Source organism: Ornithodoros turicata, chromosome 3, assembly GCF_037126465.1.
Source record: "Ornithodoros turicata isolate Travis chromosome 3, ASM3712646v1, whole genome shotgun sequence".
Classification (NCBI taxonomy): Eukaryota; Metazoa; Arthropoda; class Arachnida; order Ixodida; family Argasidae; genus Ornithodoros; species Ornithodoros turicata.
The window spans coordinates 42,227,890-42,240,693 of NC_088203.1; the positions used below are offsets into that span (position 1 = coordinate 42,227,890).

Below are 12,804 nucleotides of genomic sequence, written 5' to 3' on the forward strand. Positions count from 1 at the left end.
ATAAAGTGGTGTTTCTCAACACAACTTAGCAGTGGCCTTCATGCATTACTGCCACGGCCATTAAGCGTGAATGGAAGGCTGCACATTATGCATGATGTAAAACCCCAAGACTAGGGAACACGAAGGGACAAACACAAACACGTCCCTTTGTGTTCTCTAGTCTCGGGGTTTTACATATGCATCATCTTCACCAGCTCACTTGCTTCCTAGCCATTTTTTCTGCACATTATGTTCACTCTACTTCTATCGTGTGCTATGTAATCTTGTTCAAGTTCTGTCAAACGACGTGTAATGCTATAAAAAAATTCAGTACACTGTTTATGTGGGTTGAATGGTAGCGCATAAATGCAGAAAGGGAACTGTCATGTTATGGAAAGTGTTTACGTATTGTACATTTAAGTACTAATTTTATTGGTTAGCTTTCGCCGGCGTATGATGTCAAGCCATGTTATATTAATTTGGAACATGTTCTTCTTAGTAGCCAGAGCGGCTGACACACATTGAGAACATAGCCCGTGTGTGTTTGTCTTTTCTACCGCAGCCCTTGGGTTTCCTCCCTGATGGCTACACATGTCAGGGATAGGTTTCAGAACCGATTGTTCCCGCCAAGTGTGAATTACTTTTCAGGGGATCATCACGCTGGCAGATGAAACATATCGTTTGAATTATTTGCAGGACAGGAATTGCGTAGCTTCACACAAATACTACTACGACGACGTAAGAGTGGTTTCAAATCTAGCTTTTTTGTGTTCCTGACATTATCGCACGAGATGTAGTATCCACTATGATCCTTTATATGAGGGGTATGTACAGTGCAATCAACAGATGCTATTTACAAATCTGTGTTTTCTACTGTGTTGAAATGGGGTAGTTTGTATCTGAGAGATATAATGAAACACAGGCACACAAGGACAGACTTTTGATGCCCTCGAGAAACATGGCAACACATCGCAGGGATTCTGGATGCTGCATAAATTTCCAGAACACACAGCTCAAGGCAGCGGTTAAATAACAAGTGGTTAGAGAAATATAAGACAGTTGCACGTGTAAGCAGTCTGCTGTTGGATTTGCTTCTGTCTGAGATACGTTATCTCAAAGGGAACGCACAGACACACTCCGAATGACACTAGGGCTGCCTGTGAACTAGAATGAGGAGAGGGGAAGATATATAACCCTTTTTTCTTGTCTGTTATTCTATTGGTTAACTTGTCATTTGCTTAGCAGCATATATGTGTATATTCCAGAGTCTGCTAATAAATATATCAGTTGAGAGCTAGCAGTCGCATTGCAGATGTCTCATCCTGTCCTTGGCTGCTTGTGTTTCACTATGGCCATGCTTGCTATTGCAAAAACAGAAAACAAAAAAAGCCAATAGAAAAACACGAAAAGAGCGACCTAAAAAGCTGCCTGTGCTAGTGTTCACATGGAGGGAATGCAATGAGGTAGCATGTTCCATTCATGAACTGTGCATAGTAGTACATATCACAACAACAACCGATTATTCAGATTTTTTTTTAAGTACTTTGTTTTTTTACCTTTGTTCGCACAGTCTATTACTGGAGCTTTATGTGACTCCCCTCTTGAGATACTTTAAGATTGCTGATGCTGTGCAGTTTGTTAATTTTGGAACTGTACTGTGCTGAGGTACAAAAACAGAATTGTCATGTCTGCATTTGAGCACATAGGAATAATTTGTAAGTACTTTCCTTGTTGACATTAATATTTGCACCAGGTCACAACATTGCTGATTGATGGAAAATGTAAATAAATATATTTATTTGCTTGCCAAACAATGCACAAATGTCTTCTTTTCTAGTGAGATATTCCCTGTTGACCAGAAATAAATGTGGAAAAGTTAAAGGGGCACAATGATGGTAGAGTCTAGCATTGCTTTTTGCAACTTCACATATATTCACTGTTGTTCGTGTGCACATGTAGGAATAGGAAGGTAGAGCATGCGCATAAAAAATTTCGTATGCAGCCACACATATGGTTCAGAAGATTAATTAGATGATGTCCAAGCATATATAATTGTGCTTCATGTGCAATGGGTATGCTAATGGATTGCTTCCATGAAGCCTTTTCATTTATTTTTTATAAATTCCTTTTATAAATGTTATTTTTATTTTATATAAATTTCATATTACATATTGTATACTTATATTTTTATAAATTAAAAACTCAAATTACACGGCCCCTGTATGTGTGCCCTTTTTAAATGGTTTGGTAACGTGTCTCAAACTGTAAAGGTAAGAGGCCATCGAGAATGCTGCAGACAAGGTTGCAACTTACATATTGCTTATCATGTCCTACAAACAAAGTGATTTGTACAATAATTCCTGAGCACGGAATTAATTCCGAGGATGGCCAGTGATGTCACCTGGGACGACAAGTCACATAATTGCCTCTAACACTTTTACACCCCATGGGCTGAGTTGTGAATTGAAAGAGCACTCTACAGAAGGATAAGGTGCACCTGATTTCTAGTATATATGCTATGCTCTAACTCTTCAGACACCACATTTCTAAAAACACAATTTCAAAGTGGCAATATGTGCTCTGGTACTTCTTTTGCGTCTGCATAGTGTGCAACCACATGGCTACTGGAGCTTTCCTGTGCATGTTTTTGTGCGACGGTGTTCATTACAAACAATATCCAGATGTTAGACATAAAATGCAGTAGTTTGTAGCGTGCCACACAACGCAGCGTGGGTGTGTGATTCAAAGATAGCTTCTGGAAAATGCACAGAATCCCACAAAAAGTTTAAAATGTGATTTGTATTTCGTTTTACGTCTCTCGTCGTTACATACCATCGTCGACGCTGTTGCACATTGATAAATCGTACGTAAAACTTGTCCCATAGTAGTATGCGGTTTCTCAAATACATAGCACAATTTTTTTCCTGCAGGAATAAAACGCTGTCGGCATTTTCTTGCTAACACGGCTGTCGAAACGTCAGTCTCTACAATGGGCAAGTGCTGTAAAGGGGCTAACGCAGACGAGACTTGATACAAATTGTACATGCTCACGAAACACAAACGACGAATTCCAGTCACAACATCGCACAGAGGTTGGTTCGCGAATGAGTTCGCAGCTGCTGCACTGTTTACTTATCGCGGAACGGTGGAACCCGGCTGTCCGCCATCTTCAAGCACAGATACGTGAAGCCGCGAGAAGCCGTAGCTGAAATCCACTGGCAAGTACGAAGGCGCGTACACGTCACAATGCCCGTTCGGGTGCATCTACGTCATAAAAATGGCTGGGCCCATGTGTGTTTCGGAATGAATTATCTATTTTTTTGACATGGTACTGTACCGAACTGAGAGAATGAAGGTGCATTTTGGGGAGAGCTGGATGTGGGCTTTCAGAATATCACAACCGTTTAGACTATTTGGGATATCGGCATAGCTGACCTCTAAACAGCAGCTGCGCATTAAATATGAGGACACGAACCTTCAGAGAATGTTTACATGTTCAATCACAGTGTGCGTTAAAAAGCTCATCGCTTACCTGTCTGTCGAAGACAGGCGACTGATGCTGTTTGCTTCATCTGTGACCGATGTTCGTAAAGCTTTGACTTCAGCTCGCATTCGCGGCATCGGCGAAGTTTCGAAAATAAGGCTTCCGAACTGTTCTGTACACAGAATTTCCTTGTTGATCGCAGAAAGTTCCGGGCTTGAGGTCTCCGCATTTCGACGTCCATATTGAAGATTGCTTTCCGGATGCCGCCGCTCTCACAAACTCACTAACAATAGAACTTCCCGTCCGGGTGTCCAATGAAACATGAACCTCATGCTTTCGTCACACACACGGAAATTGGCGTATATCCACTACAGAGAGGCTAGATTTGCCGCCGATTGCGCGAGTTCAGGTGGAAAAGCCAAGCCGGTTTTCAGCTCCCCGTTTGGCAAACTTTGCGCGGCGCATAGCCAAAATATTTCGCGTGTGGCTTGGAGGTATATTATACCTTCGTAATAGATGCAAAGGAAATATTTGTTTAACTTTTGGTCAGAATCCCTTTAACGTCGCTCGAAACCGTGCCTTGTCTGTCAAGCGGTCCACCTTGAGTGACGATGCAAAATATTTTCAATCTACGGTGCGTTTTAGCTGTGCAATCGAATTCCACCCCCCCCCAAAAAAAAAGAAAGAAAGAAACGGCCGGAGCCGCTGCCGGTCGGCACCATCCTTACGTGATGGGGAGAATGCTCCGAACCTTGTTTGCTTTGCTTCTTTTTTTTCTTCTTCTTCTCGGCGCAAATGCCCATGCTTGAGCTGTGTCGCCGCTCGTCACTGGTCACATGAGGGGAGTAGCATACGTCAGGACGTCGTCTTGTTCTGCTATGCGCTCCTTTCACGAGGATTTTTCCAACGTGTGCGGAACAAAACCCTTGCACTCGCTTTGTTGCACTCGCTTATCGTTCTTTGAATGGAACACAAGTAGTATAGGACTTGTGTTAAATACAGACAATGTCAAACTCAGACATGGACCTCTGGGCCCTGCCCCTGAGCCCTGCGCGTATTTTCCCTGCGCGGCGCCTGTGCGGATGGTTGTCCGCGCGCTTATCGTCGAGGGGAGGGCTGCGTACGCGTTTGCCCTCTCACATTTTTCAGCCTGGCCCAACTTCTTTCGTCATTTTTCAATCTGCGCCGACTTTTTTCGCTACTTTTTTCCAGTCCGCGACAGGCGGCGCTCGGGTGGAGGGCTGCTGCGGTGGGCGGAGCGTGGCCGGAGGGTTGCGTGAGCGCTTACTCGCTCACATTTTTCAGCCTAGGCCGACTTCTTTCGTCATTTTTCAATCTGTGTCGATTTCAATCGTAATTTTTCCCCGATACAACGGGTGTACAGGAGGCTGTTTACATGCAAAGGATAGCCATACACAAAAGTACAAGTGAAAATATATTTATTAAAGTCATTAGTGTCAGGAATTATGTTATGACTCCGTGTGAAGGAGAAAAACTTAGCCAAAAAATCTGATGCAATAGCATTGAAGGGCTATCACAATTTTTCTTTATTAGTGATAATCACGCAAGTTTTCAATTAAGCAGAAGGGGTAGCACATTTTAATCAAAGAAGATATTTTTAATCAATACGATTACAATCAAAATTATAAAAAGTCTAACATGACCACCATAGTGGAGCTTTAATTACAAGTGACGATAGATGTATGTGAACAGCAGAGAACCTGGAAGACCATGGGACACGAACACAAGAGGAAATAAAATCTATAACAATACATTGGTTAATCAAAACAACAGAGGAGAATAATCTATCACTTTAACTATCATAAAATCATCCTCGTGACTTCCCAATACAATTTTCATTCTAAGAGACACTACAAGCTTCACTTTGTTTTATGAATCCGACACAGAAAATATGTTAAAAAATTAACTTCAACACATAGCACGCTCCTAGCCAACAATCAGCTCTAATAATATATGCCCTGATTTGTTGAAGACGGGAGGCGTACACCTGACAGTTATGAACATTTTCGAGCGCAATAGGGAAGATTATTCCAACACTAAACAATTAATCATTTTCTTATTAAGTAAACAGCATAGTCATACGGAAATAATGAGAAACAAGATCAACAGCTAATAGAGAACCAAAACCTATCACATAAACAACAGACATATGCAGGAAAATAAATGAAAAAAGAATCTATCAAAACGATAAACATGCACGGACAGAGAAACACTTTGAACAGCACATGATGAATAATTTAATATAGCACAGAGCTAACGCTGAATAGCAGAGAAACACTCTAAACGGCGCATCTGCCAACATGTAAACAACACAGGACAATAATGGCGAAACAAACTATCACACATTACAATTTGAAATTGAAATAATATATATTTTGAACTATCATAAAATCAACCTTGCGAGCTAACAATATAGAATTTTCATCCTACTCAGGCACTATAAACATTACCTTGACAGAGCTATCCAAACACGCAGCACAGCTATGCTTTACACAGTACAACCAGACTCGAGACCCGGTGGGGTCACTCTCTCTTTCTATGCAGCCCAGTGGGGTCACTCTCTCCATCTATACAGCCCCAAAGCGAGGAACCTGTTGTCAATCTATGAAGTGGGGAAACCCTCTCTCTTTTTCACATTCTTTCCTCCAAAAGAAAATATTCCTAGGACCGGTGTACAGAGACGAATTTTTTTATTGATTGCAAATAGACATTGGAATTATTCGATTCTCAAGAACACAATAAGAATTCTATCAAAAAAACAATAGCACGCGAAAAATCTAAGAATAGACTTTTATGTCAGTGCAAACTGGTTTTAGAGAAGCATTATCTAAGCAAACGAGAAATATTATCGGCGCAAACAATACCAAACGAGAAACGATGCATTTTAATGTATTTCAAATCTGACACATCTATTATGCATACATTATTCTCAACTGACAAAATATCAATCGAGTGAACATCTGAAGCAAAGAGAGAAAGTCAAATTTATTCAATGATAGAAACAATACTTGTTCGAAAACGAGAATCAAATTTAATTACGTCGTTTTATGATAACCTTGCAATAGTAATGCCTACATGCAGAAGCCACAAACAACTCATCTGAAATGCAAATTATTGTGTTTGCTATAGGGGAAATCAACGCACACAACTTAAAAATACAGTCCCAACTAGTAGAATATTTTTATTAATATCAGTCGAGTGATCATCTGCAACAAAGTCAAAAGCGGTAATTAATTTAAGTAAACATTTTTTTCGTAACCACGCAGCGCAAATATACATCACAGAAACACGTCTTTTTCATTCAGGACCCACTAGTGGAAACGAAGTGAGAGAGGGAAGCTGAGTTCCCGTACACTTTCGTTAAGGTTACGCCCGCAGGGAGTAGGGGAATCCAACAATAGTGTTGGTATACAATGTTTAGTTGAACGCCATAAACCGACTCCCGCAAGTCAAGTTAGGGAAGGAGGGGCTCTAGCGCTGTCTTGTACATAGAATCACTGAAAGCAAACGTTTTTTTCCTTACACATCACATCTTTTTGTAAACTGAATTTCATAATTCTCACGGCAGGTGGAACATTCTAAACGCGATAATAAATTTTTAATAAATAAAATTAGCACCAATATGATTTAATTAAATGTCGAGGCGCACTACAAAACAGAACAGACAATTGCTATACATTGAAGAGATGGACGGATTTTGTACTCGTTACCATACGTCATGGGAGGACTTGATAAAAAGCTGGGCCATTGGGATTGATGGTGGAGTTTTTGAGGTTTGCTAACGAAGAATTGAAATACACTAGACCAAATGTAATTGTAATGATTGCAATGGGCATTGCATTAATCAAGAAAGCAATCAGATCAAATTATCATATACAAGCAGTCTATATCGCACGATTCATTACGGATTTGTCGAAATTACACCTAACGGTTCAAATGGAAGGTACATAAAAAATCTTATCACGTGATATATTCTACTAGAGCCTCTACACATTTATTTTATTCTACCAGTCAAGGATGTCGAATGAACAGAAGTTCAATATTGTCGTGCAAGGTCTGATGTATCATTACTTATTGAAACTCAACAAACATATCAATTGTGGTGGGCCACCGGACGATTTTCATCTAATACTCTCTTGTACGCCATTCAAGAATCTTCGTACAAAGAACGGAAACATCAATAAGAGACTGCGCAAGTTCGTCGCAATAAAGTGCAAGTTATTGAAGCAATATAAACACGGCGACAACCAACATATCACCTGCGTTAATCAACGCTGGATTCAAGCGCCCAATAATCAGAATAAATTACTTGATGTCTTCGGAATTCATCAATCAAGACCAACAAACGAAAGCTTCGGAGTTTGGAATAAAACTGTAATTTATCGAAATAAACAACTGTATAATTGAAATAATAATTGTATTCTTTGTCATCATTGTAATGTATTCTACACAGCGCAACGAAAACAGCTTATGACTAGATTGAAGATTGCTAAGGAGACACTACGTACAAGGATCTTCGCACGGAATCAGCGCTGTCAATCAAAGATATTTCTACACGACCACACTCTATACAACACTGACACCCGAAGGAAAGAATTGTAGAAGAATTGATAATAGAAATTTAGAGGCATGTTACATCAATCTTTGTTTACAAATAGGATCACTAATATTTTGCGAAAGCTTATTTTATGAATTAAGTTGCACAGCGTATACATTTTCTCAAACGATTGGACAGTTGACAATACTATATTGAAAGGAATCTATTATCAAATGACGGCTTTTGACTTTGTTTCAATGATCACTCGATTGATATTAATAAAAATATTCCACTAGTTGAGAATGTATTTTTGAGCTGTGTGCGTTGATTTTCGCTGTAGCAAACACAATAATTTACATTTCAGATTAGTTGTTTGTGCCTTCTGCGTGTAGAAATTACTGTTGCAAAGTTATCATAAAAAATATGTAATTAAATTTGTTTCTCGTTTTCGAATTAGTATTGTTTCTATCACTGAATAAACTTGACTTTCACTCGATTGATATTTTGCTTCCAGTAGTGGGTCCTGAAATGAAAAAGACGTGTTTCTGTGATGTATATTTGCGTTGCGTGATTACTAAAAATGTTTGCCTAAATTAATTACTGTCTTTGACTTTGTTTCAGATGATCACTCGATCGATATTAATAAAAATATTCTACTAGTTGGGAATGTATTTTTGAGCTGTGTGCGTTGATTTTCGCTGTAGCAAACGCAATAATTTTGCATTTCATATGAGTTGTTTGTGGCTTCTGCCTGTAGAAATTACTGCTGCAAAGTTATCATAAGAAATTATGTAATTAAATTTGTTTCTCGTTTTTGAATTAGTATTGTTCCTATCACTGAATAAACTTGACTTTCACTCGATTGATATTTTGTGAGTTGAGAATAATGAATGCCTAATAGTTGTGTCTGATCTGAAATACATTAAAACATTTCTCGTTTGGTGTTGTTTGCGCCGATAATATTTTCTCGTTTGCTTAGATAATGTTTCTCTAAAATCAGTTTGCACTGACATAAAAGTCTATTCTTAGATTTTTTTGCGTGCTATTGTTTTTGATAGAATTCTTATTGTGTTCTTGAGAGTCGAATAATTGCAATGTCTATTTGCGATCAATAAAAATTTCGTCTCTGTACACCGGTCCTAAGAATATTTCCTTTTGGAGGAAAGAATGTGAAAAAGAGAGAGGATTTCCTCACCCCACAGATTGACAACAGGTTCTTCGCTTTGGGTTGTATAGAGGAAGAGAGTGACCCCACCGGGTCTCGAGTCTGGTTGTACTGTGTAAAGCATAGCTGTGCTGCGTGTTTGGATAGTTCTGTCAAGGTAATGTTTATAGTGCCTGAGTAGGATGAAAATTCTATATTGTTAGCTCGCAAGGTTGATTTTATGATAGTTCAAAAGATATATTAGTTCAATTTCAAATTGTAATGTTTGATAGTTTGTTTCGCTATTATTTTCCTATTCGTTGTTTACATGTTGGCAAATGCATCATTCAAAACGTTTCTCTGCTATTCATCTGTGCATGTTTATCGTTTTGATTGATTCTTTTTCAATTATTTTCCTGCATGTGTCTGTTGTTTACCGTTGGTAGATGCACCATTTAGAGTGTTTCTCTGCTATTCATCCGTGCATGTTTCTTGTTTTGTTAGATTGTTCTTCAACTATTTATCCTTTGTGTACCTCTTGTTTACGTGTTGGATTTTGGCTCTCTATTAGCTGTTGATCTTGTTTCAGTAATATTTTCCTGTCTGTTGTTTACACTTTGGCAGATGCGCCATTTAGATTGTTTCTCTGCTATTCAGCGTTAGCTCTGTGCTGTATTAAATTATTCATCATGTGCCGTTCAAAGTGTTTCTCTGCTATTCATCCGTGCATGTTGATCGTTTTGATAGATTCTTTTTCATTTATTTTTCTGCATGTGTCTGTTGTTTACATGTTGGATTGTGCATTGTGTTGGCTCTCTATTGATCGTTTTGTTTCTCATTATTTCCGTATGTCTATGCTGTTTACTTAATAAGAAATTGATTAATTGTGTAATGTTGGAACTTATCTTCCCTAATGCGCTCGAAAATGTTCATAACTGTCAGGCGTACGCTTCCCGTCTTCAACAAATCATGGCAGATATTATTAGACCTGGTTGTTGGCTAGGAGCATGCTATGCGGTGAAGTTCATTTTTTAATATATTTTCTGTGTTGAATTCATAAAACAAAGTAAGGTTTTATAGTGTCTCTTAGAATGAAAATTGTAAGGGTTCGACTAGATTAAGTCACGAGGATGATTTTATGATAGTTAAAATGATAGATTATTCTCCTTTTCTGATGTTTTGATTAACCAATGTAGTGTTATAGATTTTATTTCCTCATGTGTTCGTGTCCCATGGTCTTCCAGGATCTCTGCTGTCCACATACATATATCGACACTTGTAATTAAAGCTCCAGTATGGTGGTCACGTATAATAATGTTCGACTTTTTATAATAAAACTTTTAATTTTGATTGTAATCATATTGATTAAAAATATCTTTTTTTATTAAATGTGTCATAATGGAATACTAGTTGTTGTGCATGAAGTTACGTACATCTGTGAGAACTTTGTAATTAAAACTCCGCTAGAGTGCTCATGTTAGACTTTTATAACAAAACTTTTAATTTTGATACACGCACCACCTGAAAAAAATTGCGAACGAAGTCGTCCCAGGGTGAAAAATCGCCAAAGATGTGGCCCGATGTTGACAGTGTGCATGTCCCTACTTGCGCGCCGCATGAAAAAAATGCGAACGAAGTCGGCCCAGGCTGAAAAATAGCCAAAGAAGTCAGCCCAGTGTCTACAACCATAAGTGTACGCTCAGCTCTTCAGCCAGCTGGTAAACACACGGACAGCCCCTCACCTGCGCCCCGCCCACCGCGCGCAGAAAAAAAATCGCTAGAGAAGTCGGTCCATACGGAAAAATCGCCAAAGAAGTCGGCCCAGGGCGCACCGAGCCCGTTGGCCTGCTGGTAAGCACCCGGACAGCCCCTCACCTGCGCGCCACCCACCACGCGCTGGAAAAAATAATATAAAATCACTAGAGAAATCGGTCCAGCTATTGTTCTTGAAGCTACATATCAGAACTTTGTAATTAAAACTCCACTATGGTGGTCACGTATAATGTTAGAGTTTTTGTAATAAAACTTTTAATTTTTGATTGTAATGGTATTGATCAAAAATATCTTCTTTGATTAAAATGTGCTACCCATTCTGCTTAAATGAAAACTTGCATAATTATCACTAATAAAGAAAAATTGTGATAACCCTTCAATGCTATTGCATCAGATTTATTGGCTAAGTTTTTCTCCTTCACACAGAGTCATAACATTTTTGATTTTAATAAATATATTTTCACTTGTACTTTTGTGTATGGCTATCCTTTGCATGTAAACAGCCTACTGCACACCCGTTGTAGCGGGGAAAATTACGATTGAAATCGCAGATTGAAAAATGACGAAAGAAGTCGGCCTACGCTGAAAAATGTGAGCGAGTAAGCACTCACGCAACCCTCCGGCCACGCTCCGTCCACCGCAGCAGCCCTCCGCTCGAGCGCCGCCTGTCGCGCGCGGGAAAAAGTCGCGAAAAAAGTCGGCGCAGATTGAAAAATGACGAAAGAAGTTGGCCCAGGCTGAAAAATGTGAGAGGGCAAACGCGCACGCAGCCCTCCCCTCGCCGATAAGCGCGCGGACAACCCTCCGCACAGGCGCCGCGCAGGGAAAATACGCTGAGGGCTCAGGGGCAGGGCCCAGAGGTCCATGTCTGAGTTTAACATTGTCTGTATTTAACAACGTCCCTATACTACTAACACATTTTATTCGTCCAGGAACACTGTGCCGAAAAGAAAGCGAAAACATTTTTGGGGTCACCTCAGTGCTACTTTAAGAGTTTGTTATTTATAAATATATCCCGACACATAGCGTACACGTGATATGTCGCCCTGTATTTTTTTTTTTTTTTTATGGCGATAAAATGGGTCTGTCCGATGCCTGGTGTGAATCAACCCTCATTTCAGCGGGTTAGCCTTGTGGCCTGTGTAACCAGCCTTTTATTTCTTTCGTGATTTTAGTTTCCATGAGGCGCGGTGCAGGCTTCGCTGCGCTAGATTCAGTGCTGCGCATATGCCGTGTCGTTTTCCCGCCGTACTTGACGGGCAATGCGAAGTTCTTGTGTACTTCGGCATCATGAGATTACACCTCCTCCGTCCCCAGCAGCGCTCTATGGAACCTTTCAATGACCTTCTATTTGTATAGTTTACCCCCTTCATGGTTCCCCTTCAGTCCAGTTGCCAAGCTAGTTTCAGTTTTGATTTAATCCAAAGCTTTCAGACTGGTCGGAACGAAAATTACCACCTATTGAATGAACTCATTTCATGAGATTACACCTCCTCCGTCCCCAGCAGCGCTCTATGGAACCTTTCAATGACCTTCTATTTGTATAGTTTACACCCTTCATGGTTCCCCTTCAGTCCAGTTGCCAAGCTAGTTTCGCGTGCCGCCTTCGCACAAGGGGCACAAAAATCCTGCTGCGGAAACCGCGAGAAGCGGTACGACGTGTCATTATTGCGGATGGTGATTATTGCCGACGATGGAAGGGATTATGATTTTGGCAATGCTTGAAGTAACTCGATGCGCAACAAGCGTGTCGAGCATTACCCACCCCCAATGATATCACCATGACCGGTCCTCATAATTCGCCGCCCAAAGTGCCTGCCGATTCGGCACCCCCAGAGTGTCCATTCCGTTTAAGGTGCTCGCCAG

The 12,804-nt window shown here is 40.1% G+C and overlaps 1 protein-coding gene across 1 annotated transcript in view; it reads left to right on the forward strand.

The window, feature by feature from the left end:
• The window catches only part of LOC135388443 (uncharacterized), a 70,140-nt gene that overhangs the window by 42,285 nt on the left and 15,051 nt on the right, over positions 1-12,804 (forward strand). The gene's annotated exons all lie outside the window — the stretch shown is intronic.